The following is a 14,942-nucleotide window of genomic DNA, read 5'->3' as shown; positions in this document are numbered from 1 at the left end:
TACGAATTATTCTTAATTGTTAGTATTAGTCTGACAATTGGATTAGAAGTTTATTTGTATTTTTAAGTGTATATGTGGTGCTTTCAAATGGTTGGGTGATTTATACTCAGTGTTATCAGTGAATCCTTACAGGTAATCCTATTTTCTAATATTTTCCCAGTTTCCTGAACTGTAGCACAGGAATCTTATTCTTTCATTCAGTTATTTGGGATTCTGTCAAGATAATCAATATGGCCTGTTGGTTCTTTCCCCCAAAACTAACCATGGGGAAACTACAGAAGTAAGAGGAAAGTGTGGAGCAGAGGAAATAACTAAAATGACTGAGCAACACCAGGAGTGACTGAGGCTGTGGTGAATTGGTGTCGTAGGCTTCAGCCTAGGATACAGGGTGGCCTGAGGAATCTGGAGAACATACATTAAGATTTTTTCCTTTTAAGTTTTGTTTTGACCTGACTTTCTCCTGTTGCCTTGAAATGATAATTGCCTGCCCGTGGGCCACAGAATTTGATGTCAGTGGGGTCCTGTTAGGAGGAGCAGGAAGCCCTGCTGGGGTGCTGCGCTGATGAAAACAGGTGCAGGTTAACCATTAAACCAGGGCACTCCTTCCTTCTAGGGCTTGCTGCTTATAGCCTATGGAGGTTGCCTTCTCCCAGCACTGCTGCGTTGTTGTTTTTTAATTAAAGTTTAAGGGGTGACAATTGTTAGTAAAGGTACAAAGATTTCAGGTGTATAATTTTGTAATACATCATCTATATGTCGCATTGTCTGTTCACCACCCAGAGTCAGTTCTCCTTCCATCACCACATATTTGATCCATTTTACACTCATCTAACACCCCTCCCCCCTTACCCTATGGTAACCACTCAACTATTGTCTGTGTGTGTCTATGAGTTTTGTTTCTTCATTTGTTTGTCTTTTTCCTTTAAGAGGTTAAAGGCTAATGCCTTCCAGAAGCGTTGCCTGGTGGTAGGCAGCAAAAGAAGTGGTCAAGAGTGTTTATGGCCTGTGCTCATCCCCTCCGTCTTCCTCAAATTTATCAGGAAGGATAAGACTAGGACTTGGGTTTTGTTGTTTTTCACACAGGTTTCCAGGTCTACTCGCCCATATCCTTTGGTGAATATAACCTTGTAGGCCAAAGTAATTAGATGTATGAAGAGTACAACCACTATTGAAAACAGAAAAAGATAAAATGAATAGTATGTACTTCATGAAGCACAATCATTAGAACAGAGGGATCAGTGATTTAAAATAAATATAATAAATACCCTCAGTGAAAGAGGACAGTAGTATTGTTAAGGAGGAATAAGTAGTCATGAAAAGAATGAAAGGGGAATATTAGATACGATAAATATAGTAGTTGAATTAAAGAACTGAATAAATCAGATAACTAGGATAGATATAAGTGAAAAATGAATTAATGAACTTGATCATGTTGAATTCGGAAGGCAGAGGAAAATAGAGAAAAAATATCAAGAAGGCTAAGAGATCTGGAGGAGACAAAGAGCAGTGTCACTCTTCACATGATAGAATTTCCAGAAGGGAGAAGAAATTGGAGGAGAGAGAAGAATTCAAAGAAATAGTGATGAGTAATTTACCATTACTCAGAATTAAGAAAGAACAGAGACTTCTGATTGAAAGGGCTAATACAATACCAAGGAGGAAAGATAAGAAAAACCTAAATTTTGGTAGACTAGTGAAATTTAAGATTATCATAGCCAAAGAAATTAAAAAGTTTGTAGCAAAAGAATAGATTATCCACAAATTAAAACGAATCATACTGTTATCTTTTTAGCCATGAGGTTCTCAGGTATTTTGCGTATTTGAGGTTAGGGAAATCATCTATATAATACATAATTCAAAACTTGATAAATAAATTCATTAATTCACTTTGTGTTTGATAAAATATTTTTCAATGTAACAAGGGACAAGATCCCCTGGACACAGTACACCAAATGCAAGCTGGTTTTTCCTGTTCTGCTTTTGTGCCTGACTTATATTTACCCCTCAGTTTGTTCATTTTAATCAAATGTAAATGAATACTAGGATGAACTAAAATCAGTCCTACCAAGATGCTTCAACCGTGTTGGAATGAGAATTATCAGGTGACAGAATTTTAAAGTCAAGCATTGAAAAACACGTTTATTTCTCCAAAATCTCCACTGAGTTTAAAAAAATATGAAAGGTGACCTTCCTGCTTGAAAAAAATTTTAGGGTGGCTAATCACAACATATAATTTTATGATTTTGTATAAATATTTGGGAAAAATTGTTATTACTTTCTTTTAAAAAGATACATCTCCCAATTTTTTAATTTTTTGGGTTCTATTTGATCTCATATAAAGGCATGTATTTTTTGAAATGCTTTCGCAGCCATAGATGTAAAATGGATACTTTCCTGTTTCTAATAATTGCATATGACACAAGTGATTTTCAGTTGTTTTTCCTCATGCTTCTAGATTTTAATTATTTAAATGGCATGTTATTACTATTTGTGTACCAGAAAGAAGTCATATTTATCTTTGGCTCAGAAATTCTCTGTCCCATAGAAATGCAACATGAGACATACGTAATTTAAAAATTTCTGGTATGCACATTTAAAAAAAGTTTTAGAAGGATGAAATTTACTGTATTTTATTTAATCAATAGATACAAAATAGTACCATTTTAACATGTAATCAATATAAGAAATTTTAATGAGATATTTTACCCTCTTTTCTCCATACTAAGTCTTTGAAATTTGATGTGTATTCTATAGCATATCTCCATTGGGACTAACTACATCTTAAGAACTCAACACCACAAGTGGCTAGTAGCCACCGTATTGCCAGTGCATCCCTAAGCAAATGATGGCTCAATACTCTGAGGATGGTTGGGTGGCTTACGAGCTTCTTGTGAAGCTTCAATTGTGTTAAGGGATCTTAGAACTGGGTGATTCTGTAGCAAGTGATACTTTTGTGTCCATTAATATAGCTAATAATGAAAAGGAGCACTAAGACTGAAGACATTATTTGATTGCTGTAGTTTCCAGGGTAGAAATTATGTTAAACACAATAATCTACAGAATGTTCTGAGATTGACTGACTGATTTTATAGTTTTATTACTTAAGTCCAGATAGTTCTACCTGGATATCTAACAGGCAGTTCAGACTGAACATGGACGAAACTGAACCTCTGTCTTTCCTTCCGGATCTACTTCTGCTCATACCAGTGAGTGGCATCTCTGTTCTTTCCTGCCACGGGGGATCCCAGTTTTTCCTTTGACTTCAAACTAGAATGCTGGTGAAAAGTGACAGTCTGCTGTTGCAAACGTCCAGTTCCCTTAAGTCCTTAGTTGCCCAGACCTTTACTACTTGTGATGTATCTTTAATAAAAAATGTCTACTGAGTACTTTTACATAATGTTAGTGTCACTTTTTCTTTTTTCAATTTTGGAGATTTTGGAGAAAAAAATGTTTTTCAATGCTTGAGTTTAAAATTCTGTCATCTGTCTGATCATTCTCATGCCAACACTGTTGAAGCATCTTGGTAGGACTGATTTTAGTTCATGCTAGTGTTCATTTACGTTTGATTGAAATGAACAAACTGAGGGGCAAATATAAGTCAGGCACTATAGCAGAACAGGAAAAACCAAAGTTTGCATTTGGTGTACTGTGTCCAGGGGATCTTGTGGTCATTAATTCAAAACATTTTATTAGAGAAAGCAAACTTAAAGAAATGTGAGATGCAAATCTTTCCCTCTTCCTGGTTTTATAAGTATTGATGATTCTTTAGTTGCAACAAAATCCACTTTTATTTAAAGATTTGCTGCTTCAAAATAATATTGATTGGGGCCTTTCTGTGTGTAATGAGATCTTTTGGAACTAACATGCCTGCCTAACAAAAAAGTGTTTTTGTTTCCTTTCTCTTTTCCTAAAATATGTAATAAAACCTGAAGATGTCAGATATAAAGGATGGCTATTGCTCAGACTTGTCCTTTGCTTGTCTGATTATCCATCAAGACTATCAACTCGACTGTACGAGAAAATGTGAAATAATGTCATCAGAACGCAATCAGTCAAATGTATATCAAGGATTTTTAAAAGTCTCAACTAACTGTTCAGATATCAAAGGATGTTTTACAAATATGACATGCTAAAAAGCTTACACTTAAGAAATAAATCTTTTAATATGCTTTATCTCCTTTCTTGATTTCATATCTTGGTACTTTGAGCTAGATGGGATAGGTGCACTCAATATTATGTCACAGTGGTCTAGAATCCACACCCTCAGTAGCTTGCAGGAAAATATTAGCTAGGTTCCATTCCATCACCAAAATGCTGGCTCATAATTTCCAGCAGTCAGAACAATATGCAATTGTTTTAATAGCCACATTGTTTTCTACAAACCTTTTCTGGCTAAGCAAGTAAGGATTCTTTGAATTTTCATACAGTCGTCTGTTTTTTACCATAGAATCTAGTTATTGTCTCCAACTTTAAAAGTAATAGAAAAGGTCATAACCTGAAAGGAAATAAGGAATAAGAAAAATATTTACTTAGGAAAATGGAATTTTGCATACAATTTTAATTTATGAGGTCAATAAATCAAGAATGAACTGATTTATCCCTTTATATTAATAAATTCAAGGGCTGGGGTCTGTGTTCACAAGGGGATTGTATGTTATTTGAAACCTCTGTAAGTTTAGAAACGAGAAGACATCAGTGATTCAGGTTGCTCCTTGTGGTAATTCCCGATTTTGGTGGGGGATGGGATGGGGGAGCAAGAAAGAAAAGAAGAGGATTTTGGGAACCGTGCTGTTTGTTGAAACATTTCAAAGTACATGTATTTCATTTTTCTTCATACTTCTTCAGTTGTATTAAATGAATTTTGTCTCTAAATGTATGATGAACTAAAATCTTTTAGAAAAAAATGCATCTGATCTGATTTAGAATGCTGACGTGAAAAGTCCAGTTGGAGTATTTAAATGTCCTTATCACAGTAAAGACATACTCATACTTCTCTATTTTCTTTTCATTTTGAATGGTGGTTACTGATTTTTATATCTAGTAATGGAAATTATTTTTTATGTTTGGATTTGTTTTAAATACAATCAGAAGTTTTATAATTAATTACAAGACTCTAGTTTTAGTATTCAAAACATGCATCTGTGTAATTGAAAGCAGGTCAAAAATTTTAAGAAGCCCCTTTCAGAAGGGCTTAAATATGGAAATTCTTTAGTGGAGGAACGAAATTACATAATAGTCTTATTTATTTTTAAAGGAAAACTGCAGGCAGGAGTTCTTCATGAATAGAGAAAATAGCTTAAATTTCAACTAAATCGAATGCAATCCCAAATAGTGTGATAGCTGATTATTTCAGGTTAGAGAAATAGTCTGAATGAGATGTGGAAGCACGCTGAGCTGTTTTACACTTAACTAGACGCATTTTCTACACCTGCAAATGCAGGGTCTCTATCAAGGAAGAAATCAAGGTGCTCTGAAACAGCAGGGAAAGTGAAGTCACACAGGTGAGAAAAAGTAGCTGAAGTACGAAGCAAATGAATACTTTTTTGCAGCATCTGTTAACATAAACATTAGAGGTATGCTGTTAGCCATCTGGGGCTACCATCCCTGAATTATACATTTGGATCAGTGGTTTGAAGTACAGCTGTGGAGGGAAATGGAAGTCTCTATATATCCTTGTTGACAAGTTGTGTTTAATCACCTAAGGCCCTCCAGTTCTTCAAGTGCATCCCCAAGAACTGTTTCTTTTGTCACACAACAGATCACTGTCACAGAGGCTTTAATAAAAACCTATCATCTCCATTCACTCCACTCCCTATTGCTCTATTTTCACTTCCAAGTGTTAATAATTAAGTCCAAACCAAGGGAAAAAAGAGTTCTTATGGAAAAATGAAAATATGTACTTAACACATCCATGTCTTTACTGTGTCTCCTCTCCACTGTGGTAATGATATATAATTGTGCATAGTTTGACATTAATTTTTAGCTTATTTAATAAATTTAAGTTTGTAAGTGTAGTGTGGGATAGATTATGTTTAATTTAAAGTGTCCAGCATTAGAAGGGGTACAGTGTTTTACAATACATAGAGAGGAGATAAGATTGCAAACGTAATGAGTGGTTTATGTGACGTTTATAATAGGAAATAGACTCATCAGGAAAGTAAAGAATTTCAGATTATACTAAAAGAAAATAAATAACATGTACTATGAAAACCACTATTCTGTCTGGGCAGTCTTTTAAACATTTACTAGAAACCTATAGATACATTTGGCAACTCCAGTGCACATAGTAGACTTTATGTGCATATTTAGGAAGCTTTATGAGAAATTTACACAAAATAAGATTGTGCTCAAGATTCATGCCTACAACAAACAGTAAAGGAACGGTTTGGTTCTGGAAAACCCAGATAACTATATTTCTTACATTAAATAGGAAATTGACAAATACAAATTAGGTAAATATGACATAGGTGTTTTGGGAGACAAAAATGATGAATTGAAAATATAGTAATAAACAAGGAACTTTAGAATTTCAGTTATTGCCTCACAAATTTATTAAATGAATGAAAAATCTAGGAATTTAAATGATTTTTAGAGTCTAGGCATAAAAAGATTTATGTCTGAAACAAAGTCAGTTCTATCTGTCTATAATTGTGTTAGTCATATGAAATGGCACAAAACATGGCCAGTGAAATCTGGCAAGACCCAGCATCATCTCAGCCAACTCCCCAATCCCAAATGTACCTCTGGAGACTTTCTTTCATGGGGGCTATGAGGGTTAAAAATGTGGTAACATGTTTTCTAATGCTCTAGGATGGCCAGAATATATGGGACTGCATATACTAGGGAATATAGATAGTCCATATGTACAGGACAATAATGGCACTGTTTTACTCAATGGTAAAATAGTTCACCATTTTCTATAGTAAGACCAAGAAGGACATGTTCTTGAATCAAATGCAAATTTTGGATAAAATTTTAAGGTAAATATATGAGGCTAAAAGAAGTTGTTGCTTAGGGCACAAATGTCACCAGTTCACTCTACTTCATGTTCAGGGTACCTTTGGCTGAAGAGTTTGCGAAGCCCTGGGGTGCCTCGGGGATAATACCACTTTTAGGGATATTATGAGGATTAGAGTCTGTGGAACTCCCAGTGGAATGCCCTGCATGTAGTAAAAAGATGAGGGATACTGCTCTTATTCCTACTGTACAAGAGCAATCCTGTAAGAGGACAAACAAAACAGACAATTTCATCTCTTGGATGACAACATGAAGAACAAAATATGCTGTTTTACCTGCCAGATCTTTCCTTTCTTTATGATAATCTAATTGTAAAACTGCTTGCTATAGTAGCTTAAGAATTTTGAACCAAAATTAGCAGGGTATTCTAGAAGTAAAATGATTTTATGGGTGTGTTACTCTAAGGGAGAAAATTCAGCGATCCATGTACATTTATCGCGGCATATTTCTTAATGCCTTTTTTTCTTGCTCAAGCAATTGTTTTCCATTTCTAAATGATATAGAGCCTCAGTAAGGTGCTTAGGTTAGCCTTTGAATAACAAGCTTCTTTTCACACCATAGGTTTCATGATAAAAATCAGCACTGGGCTGTCTGTTTGCACTATTCCCAGGTTTACTGTCTCAGCTCTTCATATCATTCAGACCCCTGAACTGGAAATATCTTGTTAACTCTGCAGTGTTTAATATTTTTGGGAAATTAAACTACTTGGGTATGTTTAGAACTCAAATGGAATCTATACGTTTTGTTTGACAAGGTCTTTGGTTGTTTCTTAGAGCCGACATTGAAAGTTGTGTTTGTGGCCAGCTGATAAAGAAATTTCCATATACCAACGCATTGTAGTGATGAAACCACCCTGTTGTGAAGATCAGATGAGATAATGTGTGTAAGAGCCCTGTGAACATGAGGAAAGTGAGGGCATCTGAGCACTAGTTAGGATGAGTGATGGCATCTGAAAAGTGAGGAAAGTGAGGGCATCTGAGCACTAGTTAGGATGAGTGATGGATGGCATCTCAGCCAGTCGGGGAGAACATGAAACTGGGGCAGTTTGGTCCCAGGAGCAAAGGGGTATATAATATGGATTCTCACCGTTTGGGATTTGTAATTAGGATCACTGCTATTATAAGAAAATGTAGTTCAAAAACACAGGATTTTCCATTGTTATAATCAATGAAAATTAAAAGAGCAGCTGCTTGTAAAAGTTAATTTTACTTGACATCTGCTTTGGTCCATGTAATAACAGTGATAATTCTGTAGAGCAACCTGTTCTCTCTAGAGCTCTATCTTCTTTTACTGTGAGATCGCTGCTTAAATAAATTGTTGCGTTTTGGTTTCAAAAATTGTTTTCTCGGCCTCCAAATTGTGTGTCTCTTCGAATATGTGTGTAATTAATTATAATTAATCTATGGATCTCCCACTTAGTAGAAAAGGGTTTGTATTCTAGATTTTCAGTTGGTACTCTTAAGGAGTAATAAGGTACAGCAGGCACCATATCAAATCTTGTATGAAATGAGGAGGATGTAAAGACATTTTGAAAAAACATTCCCTATTTGTTTTTAATTTAAAAGGACACCTAATGGAAACTTGTGTTTACAGAAATCCTGCACACAGATGTTTACAGCAGATTTATTTATAATTGCTAAAACTTGGAAGCATCCAAGATGTCCTTAGGTACTGATTGGATAAAGGAATTGAAGTCCATCCAGATGATGGAATGCTAAAAAGAAATGAGTTATCAAATCATGAAAAAACATGGAGGAACCATAAATTGCACATTACGAAGTGAAAGAAGCCAATCTGAAAAGTCTACATACCTTGTGACACTTTGGAAAAGGCAAAACTATGGAGACAGTAAAAAGGTCAGCTGTTGCCGGGAAGTAGAGGGGAAGAAGGGATGACCACGTGGAGCAGAGGGGATTTTTTAGGGCAGTGAAACTATTCTGTCAATGTTACAGTGGTAGATGCATCATTATATATTCCTCCAAATCCACAGAATTACAACACCAAGAGTGAACCTTAGTGTAAGCTATGGCTTTGGGTGTTAATGATGTGTTACTGTAGGTTCATCCATTATTATAAACGTACCACTTTCACGGGGGTTGTTGATGGAGGCTGTGCATATGTGGGGCAGAGGATGTCTAGGAATTTTCTGTACCGTTCTATCAATTTTGCTGTGAACCTAAAACTGCTCTAAAATATAACTTCTATTAAAAATAAAACAGCAAACTAGGACAAAAACCACCTAAATTTGGTCTCTTTGTTATTGTACCTAAGTGCCACTGCCCTGATATCACTGGAAGAGAGGACTGCTCTGCTTTTTTGAGTAGAACAGATTGTATGAAAAGAAGGGTCTAACCTGTGCTGGTTACCTGTCTTGGATTTCTTTTAAGGTACAACTCTGATATTAGTGCATATTGTCGTTCCCCAAGTTTTGTAGGGAAGCTAAAGTGAATGGTAGAAGGTAAAAACACCAGAAAACAAAATTGAGTAATATTTTCCTAGTAAGTGTTGTTTTCCTGTCTTTTTTATGGGTTTTAGTTTAGTGAGTGTTGGGTGAGTAGTTCAGTGAGGAGGTATTTATTAGTTTAAAATAAAGCCAACCTCTTCTTCATTTTCAACTGATTGAGTCATCGTTGTTTTCCAAATACCTACTGACTCTCTAAGAACCATTGACCATATTTAATTAACGTAGTTTCCTCTGTGTATTCTTGCTCTCTCACTTCACACCCATCATTTGAAGAAGAAAATCATGAAAATTTTTTTCATTCTACAGGCCAATTAAAAAAATTCTGCTTCAGAATACCAACTGGCTGACAGCATAGTCTCCTTTATGATTTTAAGAGCTGCTGGAGGCAGAGTGCTTGCAGAATGCTTTCCTTAGGGAACTTCCCCCCCCCCCCCCGCCAAAGTGAAATTTATTTATTCCAGTTGTGCAACAAGAGTTAAATTAAAGCAGCTACTAGTCATTTTCTCTCTCTTTCTCTTAATAAATCTGTAGTAGCTTAATCACGGTTATGAAAGTTTTTGTCTATTGGCAAAATTCCTTGTTTCTCTTTATTGTCTCACTCCCACTAGGAAGGCAGATACCATACATGGCAGATACCTCTTATCTCCCATTCCATAACCAGAGCAGATGTTGGCAATCAGTCCTGTTCTCTTATCTGGATGTGGCTTGGACCGAACCCTCACACACTGCTCTGCTAAGCTACCACTCGTGAATGATCATTGGACATCCCTGCTTTATGCATAATCCTTGGGAATTTTTAACCAGTCCATGGCGTTACCTGCTATTTTTTTTTGCTGATAATACTTAACTATCAATCTTCAGCTCCATATCCTCTTCTGGGTTCTACATCCATTTATATTCAGTTTCTTCTGGGATATTCAAAAGCACCTCAAATTCAGCATGCTTAAAACTAATAATTTCCTTTTCTCTCCCCAACTCCTCTTCCTGTAGCCATTATATTGCAGTTAATACAACAGTTTACCCACCTGGATGTTCTCTCTTCTATTTTAAGCATGAAGTTATGTAAACTCCTTCATATTTCTCACATCATATCTTCCCTTTAATTGGTACAGCCTCTGCCTTAATTTGGTTCTTCGTTTTGGATCCCTGGATCACCCGCCTCCAAGCCATTCCTCACACTACTAGAAAATCAGTCAGCCCTCCCTCCCTCCCTCTCTTCAACACAAATGTATACAAAAGAATATAACAAATACCCATGTACTTACCTCCAGGATCATAATTCTAAAAATAACTTTGTCAATGCTGAGCTAATTTAAGTGGAAAGTCTAAGAATCAAATATTATCTGTGTTTGCCTTACTCTTAAAAAGATGTGAGAACCGAACATGTTTTCTATCCAGGTTTTACCATCCTGGAGTAGATTAATCTTCTAATTGCTATTAGGATTGCAATGTTCTAGAACCGTTATGTCCTTTTGGGGTGGCAGTGTTTTGAGGCAATTATTTTGGGCTCCCTTTCAAAATAACTTACTTACCAGAAACTGCAACTCATTTATTTAGCAATAGTGTCTTGAAAAGTGTTTAACATAGCACTGTAATTTTAGCATTGGTACATAAATGACAAAGGATATTTCTCTACATCTAAGTGAGTCTTATTTCAATAGAGTCACATTTACGCTGTCTGTTCTTATTCTGTTCCTATAAATATACGAAGCAGTTTCAATCTTGCCAGGTTGCATTTTTTTTTTACAGGTGTTTACTCTAAATGACTTTGAACTTTGATGTATGTTTTTAGTAATGTTGAGAAAATATATTTAGCCAACATTTCTGTATTATTTATACCTATCATTTAATGACCGAAAAAAATGCACTAAAAGCAAAAAGACATAGATTAGAAGGAGGGAATTATGCTGTGATTTACTTTTTAGATATTGCCTGTTACAGTGTATTCATAATTTGAGTTTTGGAATGTTAGTTTCGGGGCTACTTGTTTCCGTAGAACTAGGGAGCCATAGTTAAACTACATTGAGTAGTAGAGTATTTACCCTCCTTTTAAAGAAACTTAAGGTACTCCATTCATCTAGAAATGAAAAGAGAATGTGTGGCCCCTCTAGTTGATAGTTCACATAAACTTTAGAAATGCAAGACCACAAGGGTCAGTTTCTAAGGGAGATTTTTCTAAACTTGCACTCCTTTGGGAAATACCTGAGAGAAGTGAACCTTTCATCCACCTACAGAATTTGGGAGTGCCTACTGTGTGCTGCACCACGTACGGTGTCAGTGGTACGGGGAAAAGTGGTGGCAAGACAGAAAAGGTTCCTGCCCTGATGGCATTTACTGTGGTCTTGTGGGGAGAGAAAGATGGATACGATTGAGCAATCTATAATAATACATAAGATAATTCCAGATAATGATAAATGTTGTGAGATACCTTAGTAATACTGTGTTACCCCCCAAAATGAGACCTAGCCAGACAATCAGCTCTAATGCATCTTTGGAGCAAAAATTAATATAAGACCCGGTCTTATTTTATTATAAGACTGGGTCTAATACAATACAATACAATATAATATAATGTAAGAGCGGGTCTTACATTAACTTTTGCTCCAAAAGACACATTAGAGTTGATCATCCAGCTAGGTATCATTTTCGGGAAAACACGGTAGTAACAGAATACCAGCAGAGAGGGTGCTACTTCACCAAAGATGGTTAGGGGTGACCTCTGGCAGGAGCTTACATTCGAGCCAAATCCTAACTGTTGTGAAGGAACCTTCAGTGAAAATGTGTGGGCTCTTCAAGACTGAGAAAGTTCACGGGTTCGTGAATCCTGAAGAGCATCGTCCTATTTTGAAAAATGAAGGAATGACAGGTAACAGAGGCACGCTGGGATCGGGCAAAGGACCCTGACTGGTTTGCATGCGAACTATGCTGGCAATCGCTGTGGCAGTGGACGGTGCCCTGTGCTGTGTGCGTCCTGGGCTCAGGTGCCAGCAGCTAGCTGCTTGTGGTCTGAAGAACCCAGTTTTCTCCAGAGTAATACAACAGGGTTGGACCAAACACTTCCAGACCCTTGTGTTTTGTGCTTTTGAATCTATGTGACATTTACTGGCAATAAAAGGAGACTTACTAGTTGGTAAAATGCATTATTATTATTATTATTATTATTATTATTATTACCTAAATATATGGAAAAGTGCAAGATTTACTCAATAATACTAATCTTTAAAATGAGATTTGTTTAAGAATTAGTAATCTGTTCTACTGGTCTAAAACAGCACATATCTTGCATTAGTTGATTCGGTGTGCTAGATAAATTCTTAATAATGAAAGGGCGTTTTAACAGCTCACCTCTGACCTCTCAACAATAACAAATGAACTGTAAATTATGGCAGCTTCTATTATGGTTCCCACGAAACAGCCCTAACTCAAACAACCCATTTAGGCTTCACAGATGTAAACAGATCTTCTCTCTCTTTCATGCTTGGTAATGTACGTGTCAAGGACATTGTTGTTTTAGGAAAAACAAACAACTAAAAATGGGTGGAAACCAAGGTCTATTTAAACTAGACAATTAATTCGGTTTGTAGAGGAAAGTCCTTAATGCTAAAAAATCTCGTTATGCTAGTGTATTGCTTTTTTGGAAGGCTGACAACTGTGATTTAGTTTAGTTTGGATTGGGATTTAGTGTTGCTCAAAGCGGGAATTTGAACTGCTTTAACTATGAAATGTAGACGTACTTTAGTTTGCATCAATGCATAGAATTACACAGCTGCAAGTTTCTGGATTTGTGACACATTTAATTAACATCTATTAAATATCTGTTATGTCACAAGTTCTAGCGGTGTTGTTGCCCCTCATAGTCCGCTGGATGTCGTGGTAACCACTTGGGCTCAGACAGAAATTTCTGAAGAAGGAATGGCACCAACAGTCCTCTTGTGTTCTTGTTCTCTCACTTTGTTGAGCATATGTGTTCCAGAAACTGGAGCTATGGTGGATTTCTACCTGGGATGCTCCTGGTGTGTCTTGTGGAGTTGGCGGAAGCTTTATAATCAGTCACACTCATCTATGCCCAATGTTTGCCCCTCAAGGAGAATCTTAGGAGAATGTGTGATGGAAGAACAGACATAAGTTTAGCCTGAGAGCCTAAGGGAATTTTTCAATGGTTTTAATTAGGTTATAACCATTAAAAGCCATTTTCAATGGCTTTAAATGGTTAACTTTCATCTTGAAAATGTCACTCTGGCCTTGATGTGGAGTCTAAATTAGGGAAGAGGCAAGAATGGAGGCAGAACCAGGGAAATGGAGATGTTGTATTAACAGTTTGGGGAAAAAGAAATGAAGGCTGAGATTAACATAGTGAGTTGAGAAATATCTTGTATAGGGAATGAACAGACATTTAGAAATAGTTTGCTCTTACTGAGGTGTTTTTGTTTGCTTTCATTTAGAAAAGACAGTTTGGTTAGAAAGCATGCTTTATAAACTGACAGAAGTAACTGAAAAAAACCTAGTCTGTCTGCTCCATCTGTTTTCAGAAAAATGACTTTTGAAATATCTAGATAAATTACTTTAATCTTTTCAGAGCACAGCTTTGTTCTGAGCCATGATCTCTTAACAAAAAAACGGTATTTTGTAAAGGGATTTGTTTGACATTAGCAGATATAGGATGTATTAAAGTGTTTTGTTTATAAAACCTTGATAACATTTTATATGTCATGAAATACTGGACTTAACATTTATTAAGGATACTGAGAGTTGTTTAGTTGTGCTAAAATCACAGCAGACTAATTCTCTCCCTTTATTGTATTTTAAATTAGTCTGTAGCTTTATTGATTTGCGTTGACTTACACAAAATTGGGAATGTTTCTTCATTATTATTATTAGGTACTATTTAATAAAAATGACTTCATATATGGCATTTCAGCCAACTTTTTTTTCACAAATATGGTATTAGATGTTTTAAAGGGAATAGTTTTATGAATTATCTGTTTTCCATTTTTAGAAAATTTTAATTAACGTATGAAATAATTAAAGAGGACAGACACCCTACATAAAACCACAGGATTTCTTTCTTAGGATCAGAGAGAAAAAGAGATACATAGAAACATAATTGCTGTTATTGCGATAAGGTAGATCAGAGGCTCGCATTTCCATGCTCAGTATTTCAGAATAACGCTTCGGCTCTTACATTTTGTTTCCTAGCTCAATTTGGTATTATATTTCAATATTAAATACTTTGAGTTGCTTTTGTATGTTTAAAAGATATTTTTAGTTTTTTTATAGTAATGTGGTTGCATGGTAGTGGGTTTGTGTGTGTGTGTGTGTGTGTGGGTGTGTATACATTTCTGCATGTAACCATTTCACAGTGGCTTAGCTATAAATGACCGTCCCTCTCTCCAATTTTTCATCATCCCAGAGTTCCACGCTACAAGATTGGGTGCTGTAAATGTAGCAGTTGTTCCATTTT

The 14,942-nt window shown here is 35.9% G+C and overlaps 1 protein-coding gene across 2 annotated transcripts in view; it reads left to right on the top strand.

Moving 5' to 3' along the window:
* The window catches only part of PRIM2 (DNA primase subunit 2), a 191,624-nt gene that overhangs the window by 78,847 nt on the left and 97,835 nt on the right, over window positions 1-14,942 (top strand). The gene's annotated exons all lie outside the window — the stretch shown is intronic.

This window comes from Rhinolophus hipposideros (genome assembly GCF_964194185.1).
Source record: "Rhinolophus hipposideros genome assembly, chromosome: 3".
Taxonomy (NCBI): domain Eukaryota; kingdom Metazoa; phylum Chordata; class Mammalia; order Chiroptera; family Rhinolophidae; genus Rhinolophus; species Rhinolophus hipposideros.
Note: the sequence above shows the minus strand (reverse complement) of the source record. Positions and strands in the feature narration are given on the sequence as shown.